The sequence below is a fragment of the Pollachius pollachius genome, assembly GCF_949987615.1.
Source record: "Pollachius pollachius genome assembly, chromosome: 12".
Lineage (NCBI taxonomy): Eukaryota > Metazoa > Chordata > Actinopteri > Gadiformes > Gadidae > Pollachius > Pollachius pollachius.
This window is the reverse complement of record NC_136945.1, coordinates 22163469-22173468: the sequence shown is the minus strand read 5'-3', so window position 1 is coordinate 22173468 and position 10000 is coordinate 22163469. Positions and strand designations below refer to the sequence as shown.

General features: G+C 47.0%; 1 protein-coding gene across 1 annotated transcript in view; it reads right to left on the bottom strand.

The window, feature by feature from the left end:
- The window catches only part of pcbp4 (poly(rC) binding protein 4), a gene marked incomplete at its 3' end in the record, with an annotated part of 56843 nt that extends 47075 nt beyond the window's left edge, over nucleotides 1-9768 (bottom strand). The window contains exon 1 of the mRNA XM_079747769.1: nucleotides 9688-9768. The remainder of the gene's footprint in view (nucleotides 1-9687) is intronic.
- Nucleotides 9769-10000: the final 232 nt, after the last annotated feature.

Genomic DNA, 10000 nt, shown 5'->3' with positions numbered 1-10000 from the left:
CAGAACCCACAGATCCTCTCTCTCTCTCTCTCTCTCTCTCTCTCTCTCTCTCATATTATCTGCCCCTCTCCTTTAAAGACACTTCTTCCTATACTTAACCTCTCTCTTTCTCTACATTTCATAGTGTATGTGCACACGTTTACACACACACCATACCAAACACACGTACACACACACGGGAATGAAAACACTACTGTATTGAAACATCCTCATCCTAATTACACACAGTGGACCTTTTCCCTTCCAACGGCGCGTAATAACCTTGTTAATTCCTGCTTGGGCATTTCTACTGTGGATTCTTATACTGTGTATATATAGGCAAACCATTTTCCGCATTTTTTGTGTTGTTCTATTCTTATTTTAAATGTTAGAAAAAAATGTTTTATATACTTTCTGCCATGCACACAAATTCCCTGTCTGGGATTAGTAAAGCATTCCCTTATCTTTTCTTGGTTTCTGTCATTCACTCACATGGGTTTTCCTACCCCAGCCATGCAGATGACACACAACTAATTCGGTCTTCTTCACGGTCTGAAACCAAGGTGGCAGCACAAATCTCTGCCTGTCTGGCAGACAAGTCAACCCTTCACTGCTTCTCTGCTCCCTGCACTGGGTACCGCTGGCTGGCAAAACCCCATCCAAATCGCCAGTACTTACTAGGGCTGTAACGATTAATCGGAAATCGGAATCGTGATGTAATAGAACGCGATATGCAAATGGTAAAGGCTGCGAAAAAAATAAAATAAAAAACTTTTTTTTTTGGTTTGATTTGTTAATGTTACTGACTGGAGATCAGTAAGATTTATGTATATTTTTCTTATACATTCCAGAGTTAATTAAAGATGTTTAAATTAAAGATAATATCAATTCACATATCAACACATCGACCTGGCCTAAAGGAAACAGCAGTTTATATGTTGACTGCTTCTAATGTTGTGTTGGTCATACAAAAGAATGATCTACTGCTTTCAGTGAATAATACAGAACATAAGGACCTTAATAAATTTAAAAAAATTGCATATTAAATCGTAATCGCAATATTGGTCAAAATAATCGCTATTAGATTATTTCCCCAAACCATTCAGCCCTAGTAGTCACCTTCTGTGCTGCGAATGACCCCATCCTACACCCAGCAAATGCTCAAACCGTACATCTCAGGGGTCCTTGGGAATTCTGCGACGGGCAAATATTGATTGTTTGCTGTCCTGGCTCCCCGATGGTGCAACCAGCTCCCCACTGACATTGTCTTTATGACATTAACGTTCCCATGAGCGTGTTGAACGTTGTTGTGACATTATAATGTCCCTGTGCGCATTAGTGTCGGGACTGGCATCAGCCACTTGGCCTAGAAGGACAGAGTAGGCCAGATTGATATTGGAATATCATCTTATCCATATCTGATGAGTTTCCTGTGTTTTCACGGAGGTTAGGGAGTGAAGCCATTGAAAGGATACCAAATGATTACATTACCTTGAATAAAACAAGTGATTGCCCTGGGTTTGAAAACTTTTGGAAAAATTAGGGATATTATAAGTACACAACTCAAACAAATACATAATATAGCTCGTCATTTTTTGGGCTATATTATGCAAACATAGCATCTTGGCCTGAGTCATATTTTAAGGTTTGTCTTGTATTGAGGCATTTAAAAAGAAAATGCCAAAGTTAAATAGATTACTCAGGCAGAAAGTGATTATTAAATGTAAAAAGCACTCTGACTGGCTTAGGATATAGCCAATGAGTCACTGTGAATCATCAGCGTTAGGAGAGTAGAGTTAGGTTAGATATCACAACTTGGCCAAAGTATGACTTGTGTCTGTGTCTGTGCCAATCAGCAAGTCACGAGCAGCAGCAGGAGGAAGAGGAGGCATCTAGGCATGATGCACCAGGATCTTCTGGACTTAAATCAAGCCACCCTGGGGAACCAGAGCTGAGAGGAGACCGCAGACCTCAACAACAACAACAACAACAACAACAACAACAACAACATACAAGTAAACAACAACAAGTAAACAGCAGAGTGGGGTTGGAGAAAAAGAGAGATGAGAGAGGAGAAGGGAGGTAGACATGGAGAGAGATGGAGGGAGAAAGAGAGAGAATGAGTAATGAAGTTGTAAGGAGCCGTGCTATAAGTGTGTGAAGAGGAGGGCTAGACGCACAGCAAAGAACGAAGGGGCCAAACAAATCCTCACTAATTAATAGGTGTCTGCATTTCAATCAAAATGACCTCAATTTCTGTAGGAGTGAGGAAACGAGAACCACAATTAGAGGGGAAAAAGAGAGGGATAGAAGGGGAGAGAGAGAGAAGGGGGGAGGAGAGAGAGAGAGAGAGAGAGAGAGGGAGGGGGAGGAGAGAGAGAGAGAGAGAGAGAGAGAGTGAGAGAGACAGACAGGGAAAGAGAGAGAGAGAGACAGACAGTGTAAGAGAGAGAGAGAGACAGACAGGGAGTGAGAGAGAGCGATAGAGAGAGAGAGAAGGGGAAACAGACAGGGAGTGAGAGAGACATAATGAGAGAGGGAATGAGGGGGAGAGAGAGAGAGAGGGAATGAGGGGGAGAGAGAGAGAGAGGGAATGAGGGGGAGAGAGAGAGGGAGAGAGAGAGAGAGCAAGAGAGAGACTGCCAACAGAGAGGGAGAAAGAACGAAAACATGTTGGCTGCAGCATATGACGATTTTTCAAATCGGAGGGGGAGGTTAAAAGAGCGTTTCATGGAAATGTTTTCTCTCACTCTCGCTCTCTCTCTTCCTGCCCCTCTCTGGCTGTGTTCTCACTCTGTCTCTCTCTCTCCCCCTCATTCTATCTCTCTCTCTCTCTCCCCCTCATTCCCTCTCTCTCTCTCCCCCTCATTCCCTCTCTCATTATGTCTCTCTCACTCCCTGTCTGTCTCCCCTTCTCTCTCTATCTCTCTCTCTCACTCCCTGTCTGTCTCTCTCTCTCTCTTACACTGTCTGTCTGTCTCTCTCTCTCTCTTTCCCTGTCTGTCTCTCTCACTCTCTCTCACTCTCTCTCTCTCTCTCTCTCTCTCTCTCTTTCCCTGTCTCTCTCTCACTCTCTGGTGGTGAGGTACACAATGGTGCTTTTGTCCGTCAGCGGGCCAGTCGATGTGCGACCAGAGAGGGTCCTTGTGATTTGATGTGGTGGTTCATCACATGCTGTGTGGAGCAATGTCACACTAAGCGTGTCTTTGTTGTACCGGAGTCTTGGGTTCCAGTCCTAAGCAGAGGCTGCTGTAGTCAAACCTCTGCTATTGCTGGAACCACGACAGCGTTTCCTCAAATCCTTCTCCACCTGAACTGTCAGAGGGAGCCGTGTAGCACGGAGGAAGAGGAGAGCATCTGACCTTTTCAACCCAGAAGAGGAAGAATAAAACAATCTTTGACATGGCAGAATATTTCCTGCGATTTTTGAATAGCTCCTTTCGGTTGAGCTAGGTTGGTAGTTAAGGAAGGAATGAGAGAAAATCATCTGGAAATAATATACCCAGTGTGCGACCAGAGGACAGACTCGATGATAGAGCAGGTGATAATCTTTATATATATGGGATTCATAAAGGAGCCGAGTTGAAAGATAGGAAGATAATGTTCAGTCCTGTCCTGAAAGCGGTGTTGAGGACTGACTTTAGCCACACAGTGATACAAGATGTGGTCTTTATGTCTTTGTTGAAGAGAATCAGAGAATGGTAGTGACAGAAGATATGGAGGGATCGATGGAGGGATGGCAAGATGAATGTATAGACAGATGGAAGTGTGGAGGATGGATGGATGACAGACAGAATCATGGACGGAGCGATGTACAGATGGGTGGCTTGATAGCGTTACTCCGCACAAAAGTTGACAGCTGAATATTGAGATTCGAGGAGAGAACCAAACACAACAACACAAAATAGAAAATGTCACCAGAAGACAAGAAGTGCGTGAGATAGCAGAACTCAGAATCTGCTGCCCTGTTGTCCACAACCTTTCGGTCGCTGCACGGTTCAGAAGACGACAGCCACTGGGGTCTCCTCGAGACGAAGTTGAAAGTTATCTCTGAGAGAGCAGCAGAGGAGATAGCTGATGAGGGCTGCGCTAAAACATTTCCATGGGGGATCGAGCTACGCAGCCTCCAAGTGTCTGAGCAGGCAGGATTATGTTGTGCTGTGCCAATCCTGGCCCTGGTTATGGTGTCTGATAACACTTTACCGTGAGGGTACAGTCATTAACAATTGGTAAACATTGGTAATAAGCATTAACTAGCAGGGAATTAAAGTGCAGTAATGGTCTTGTCATGATTTACTTACGGTGTTCATGTTTACTACGGTATAAATGTATACATTCATTAATCGGGCTAGGTTAGTACCCACTAGCCTTAACCCTACCCCTTGAGCTAATGTTATAGAATAATGCTCAATACTGTATACAAATGTTAATTAATGGTTAATTAATGTAATTAACCCAGATTTCCTTTACAAAACTAAAGTCATCATAACCGACTTGGACCCCCTCAAAAAGACAATTAATCATCACAAGGGGCTGTTCTCATTTCATCCATCATTAGACTGTGCAAAATACATCAGTGATCACAACTGATTTGTTTAATATAAATAAAAATATTATCCTTCTTTCAAGGTCATATGACTATTTCATTAGAACGTGAAAAAAATAGTGAAACAATCTCCACCTTAATTAAACAACCTAAATATAGCACCAACTAACGGCAATCAAATCAACCGTGTTCAACACCACGACTAATAATCCCACCTTTTCGCTGATTATTGAAAGGGAAACATGAATTCATAAACGGATGACCAACTCTCAGCGCTGCAGAGACAGTTGGTTACGGACGCGGGCGAGCTGTCGGTTCCAATTCCCCCAATTTAATTTGCCACGAGGAAAGGACTCGCGTGTTTTCCAGGCGGTGCTCCGGGGGACCGCACGAGGACTGACGTGGTCCGTGCACCGGCTACGCACCTCGCTGCCTTGCTCGCGTGTTGTCGTTCCACCGCGCGGGTTATAGAGCCTCGTTTGTTTATGGGATCGCTCAATAACGTCTCATCATCACAACGCGGTCGCTTGGTTGTTATTATCTTTTTTTTTGTTTTATGGAGTAGCATTCAAATAAAGACGTCAATGAATGTATTTCAACCGAATGAAAAAATGACAGGATAGAATAGACATGAACAGAAAGAACAGATTTAAATAGAATTGTAAAACATCAGAAACAGGAACAGAGTAGGATAGAACAGGATAGAATAGACATGATTACGAAGAACTGATGATGTTATAAATCAGAAACAGGAACGCAGTTACTAGAATAGAAGAGTCGACCGGACAGAGCTGTAGTCCCACAGTGCGGTGTGGTGTCACGGGCGTGAGGGGCAGGGAGAGGTTCAGGTGAGGTAGGGGTTGGGGTCTGATTCCGATACCAGGAGGTGGTTCTCCCTGAAGGGGGTGGCGCGAGGGGTTCAGAGAAGGGCTGCTCAGGTGGCTATTTGATATTTTCCCCGGTCACGAGGAAAAGTGGTGGCAGAGCGATTAGCTGCGGCTTCGGGAAGTCACAGTCTCTGCCCCGAGGGTCTTTGAGGCAAAACACACTTTCAACGCGCAGATCAATATCTGAAAGCAGCGATATCTGCCCCTTTGAGGAGTACACACACTGACGTTAAGGCTCAGACACACACACACACACACACACACACACACACACACACACACACACACACACACACACACACACACACACACACACACACACACACTCTTGTTGATGCTCATACTCACACACAGATACACAGACAATTACACACTCACATTAACGCTCACCCACACACACAAACACACACACACACAGCTGAAGGGCTTTGAGTTCACTATCTCTTTGAACTGGAGTGTGATGAAGAACAGCATAAATTAGCATTAATCCGAACTTTGCGTCCACTGGTGCATGCGTGTGTGTCCACGTGATCTCAGCTGCTGTGCACGCGCACGTTTGTGTGTGTGTGTGCGTGTTTGGGAGAGAGTGTGTAATGGAAATTGTATGGCTCTTAATCCTGTTTGTGTGCACATATTATACACATGTATCTCTGTGTTCGTGCATTCGCATGTCTGCATGCCCTATTTGGTGAATTGTGTGTGTGTGTGTGTGTGTGTGTGTGTGTGTGTGTGTGTGGGTCTGTATGTGTGTGTGTGTGTGTGTGTGTGTGTCTGTGTGTGCGCACCCTGGCATGGACCACTCTGGTTTATCCTTATCACCACCAGTGCATTCCTCCATGCTGACAACAACAGAACACACACACACACACACACACACACACACACATATGCACACGCACGCACACACACACACACACACACCCACACACACATATGCACGTATACACACGCACACACACACACACACATATACACACACGCACACACACATACGCACATATACACACACACACACACCCACACACACACACACACACACACATACATGCGGCCACCGCTGTCCTATAAATAGGCTCTTACTTTGAAATGTAAGTATGGCCTATAAGCCCCCACCCCCCATGGTCACCCATGTCTTTACAACACCCTCTCTCTCCCCTGTCTCCAGTATGTCCCTCGCCCTCTCTCTCCCCTGTCTACTGTATGTCTCTCTCCCTCTCTCTCCCCTGTCTCCAGTATGTCTCTCGCCCTCTCTCTCCCCTGTCTCCAGTATGTCTCTCGCCCTCTCTCTCCCCTGTCTCCAGTATGTCTCTCGCCCTCTCTCTCCCCTGTCTACAGTATGTCTCTCTCCCTCTCTCTCCCCTGCCTACAGCATGTCCCTCGCCCTCTCTCCCGCCTGTATGTCTCTCTATCACCCTGTCTCTCCCCTGTCTATAGCATGTCTCTATATCACCCTGTCTCTCCCCTGTCTATAGCATGTCTCTATATCACCCTGTCTCTCCTTCCTCCTCTACAGCATGTCTCTCTCCCATTCTGTGTGTCTAAACTATGACTCTCTATCACCCTCGCTGTCTTCTATTTATACAGCCTCTGTCTACGTCTCTCTCGCTCTCCAGGCAAGTCAATGAGGCTTTATCGACCGGATGTTTCAGTAAAAGCGAGCTGTAAACAGACGCAGAAATATAATAAAACATTAGCAAGCTTTAAAGGCAGACTGTGTGTCTTCCCAATTTCTCTTTCCAACATTGTGTCTCTTGCTCGGCCTTTCTCCCTGGGACGATAATGCCTCTCTCTCTCTCACCGGATACAAACCCATTTGTTCTTTATTTTATCCTGAATGGACAGGTTGATATATGGCTTGGAGTGTAACAAGTAGTGTGTGTGTGTGTGTGTTTGTGTGTGTTACTGCTCAACTTAGTGTAGCAGTATAAAACGAGACAGATATCTACTTTACGTCATAACCATAACTACTGTCTCAACCAAACTGAGGGTAACATCTACCCAAACATTAGGCTGAAACGACATCATCGGTTTCATCTAGCAATGACATTTCACAACTGTTAGATCATCTATTTTTAAGTTACGCTCCCAGTGTTCAAATCCCCTTCGAACAGCGTCCATGTTGGCCTATCAGCTCGAGGCCAGAGGGCGATGACGTCACATGGGTTCGTCACATGTGACCGGGTGTGAGTGTCTTGTGACCAGGTCGGGGGTCGAGCGTCGAGCGTCGACCTCACATCCTGCTTTCCTTTGACATCACGACACCGCCACGTCGTGGCCCGAGACACACGATTCTTATCCGGTTGAGTCCTGATGTCGGGTGCGACGTCACAGCGGCCGACATCGTACCGGGGCTGGGACGTCTGCGCTATATGATGTCACCACACGGTGATGTCGTGACCCGAGACACACGCCTCTTGCCCATTTGCCTCGTGAATCGTGAGTGCACCACCTCCACCGCCACCGCCACTGGGACGCTGTGATGTCACCACTGTGACAGTGCACGTCACCACCAATGTGATGCGGTGATGTCACCACTTTGAAGCCATGACGTCACCGCCGGTGGGACAATGTGATGTCACCACCGCTATGACAGTATGACGTCACTGCCGGTGGGGCAATATGATGTCACCGCTGAGCTTACGAGCGTGCTGTAGAGGAGGATGGGTTAGAGAAGAGTCCTCTCACCCTCTCTCTCTCCCTCTCTCTCTCTCTCCTCTGTCTATTCGGAGGTGTGTACCAGCAGAGTATTCAAGGACAAGTTGAGAGACGCTGTGTTGGCTGGCTGCCACCAGCGAGCACATCGGAGTGGTGCATACCGTCTCGCTAAATTGGATATTAAAGTACGACATGAGACCACAAACAATGCGCCGTTTTTCCACTGCCTTTCTAAAGTCCATTCCAACCTAAGAAACTTCGATCTGTGAACGAAAAAATGACATCCAGGGTTTTTTCCCTGTCCCGGCAACACAAATGAGACGTAGGCTACGGTGTATTGAACGATGTCAGCACACCAGAGATGGGCATGCATACCATATATCAGTCCACTGTACGTCTGAACTCCCATGGCTCACCTCGACCCCCCTTCCCCCACCGACCAATCCCTGCCTGCAAGTTTGCATCTTTCAAATGTGTATCTGTGTGTGCGTGTGGGCGGGGGGGAGGGGGGGGGATGGGCGGAGTGCAGAGACAGACGTGACTGCAACGACAATTTGGGGACAATAATAATTTCGTGACGTCGCTTCCGCTTTGCGCATACGTAGAATGTGAAGGAACGGCAGTTAAGTAGGGGCGCGAGGCTATCAGACCTTGCCAATTAGGAGGAGAGAGAGAGAGAGAGAGAGAGAGAGAGAGATAGTGTGTGTGTGTGTGTGTTGGATCTCTCTCGCGCACTCACGTTTTAACCCCTGCAGCACCCAGTGAAGAACAACAGGATTTATATTCCAGAGGTGCTTATAGTGTTCAATTGTGGCCGTGCGTGTGTGTGTGTTTGTGTGTGTTGGGCCGGGGGTTGGGGCGGGTTGCTGATGTAATGACAGAACATCTGTGAGCCGTCGGGAGGGCCAGGGGAGGCCATATGCCAGCTAAGGGGACCGCAGGCTATAAAGGCACTGTGTACGTGCGTGCATGTGTGTGCGTGTTGTGTGTGTGTGTAAAGGAAGTATGGGGGGGGGGGGGGGTTCTAGCGTAGCAGGGAAATCACCATTTATATAGCTTCATTCGGTCGTATTTTACACCGTTTTTCCCGACGTTATAAAAACATGAAACAGTAGTTCCCAGCGTTGAATTTCCTTCTTATTTCAAGTTTATAAAATCCGTTAGGGACATATTGAGGCACGCGCTTAAGCGTGCCTCAATATGTCACACACACACACGCACACACACACACACACACACACACACACACACACACACACACACACACACACACACACACACACACACACACACACACACGTATGACGGCTCCGCCGTAGTTCTTCTAAGTTCCACTTCCATCTCCAGCACGGCTTTGCTCATGATCCACTCAACACAGTCTGCGTCACAAATTAATATAAGACACAGCGACACTTCGCCATAATAAACTGCAAATACACGCGAGCGTAAGAACCCCCCCCCGACACCCCCCCGCATCAGCCGTCCGCGAAACTAAAGCGGCGAGTAGCGACCCGCCGCCGCTCTCTGCTCCCCGCTCACATGTTCGCCAGCGGCGGAGGCATTCACAAGCAATCAAATCGCACCGAAGCGTTCCTGAGACACAGAATATTGTTTGCCTACCGTTCAGCTGGGGATGTGTTCGGCGGCGGGAAGATATAGGTTATAATAAGTCCTTAGTAGGTGTCCACATTTTGTGCGGAAGATGAGAGGAGGAGGAGAAGCCCGTCTGCTGCTACTGTGTGTGAGCAGCGAATAATCCCGACTGTCAGTGCGTAACAATAAACCCGCGCGGGGGATAGAGAGGAGGGGGGTGGGGGTGAGGGGGGTTGGTTGGAACGACCCCATCCAATTAGAAACACTGGGGTTGATTGTTACAGGAAACGGGGCATTTTATACATATTCTGGACAGAAAAGAGAGATGGGGGGCGGGGAG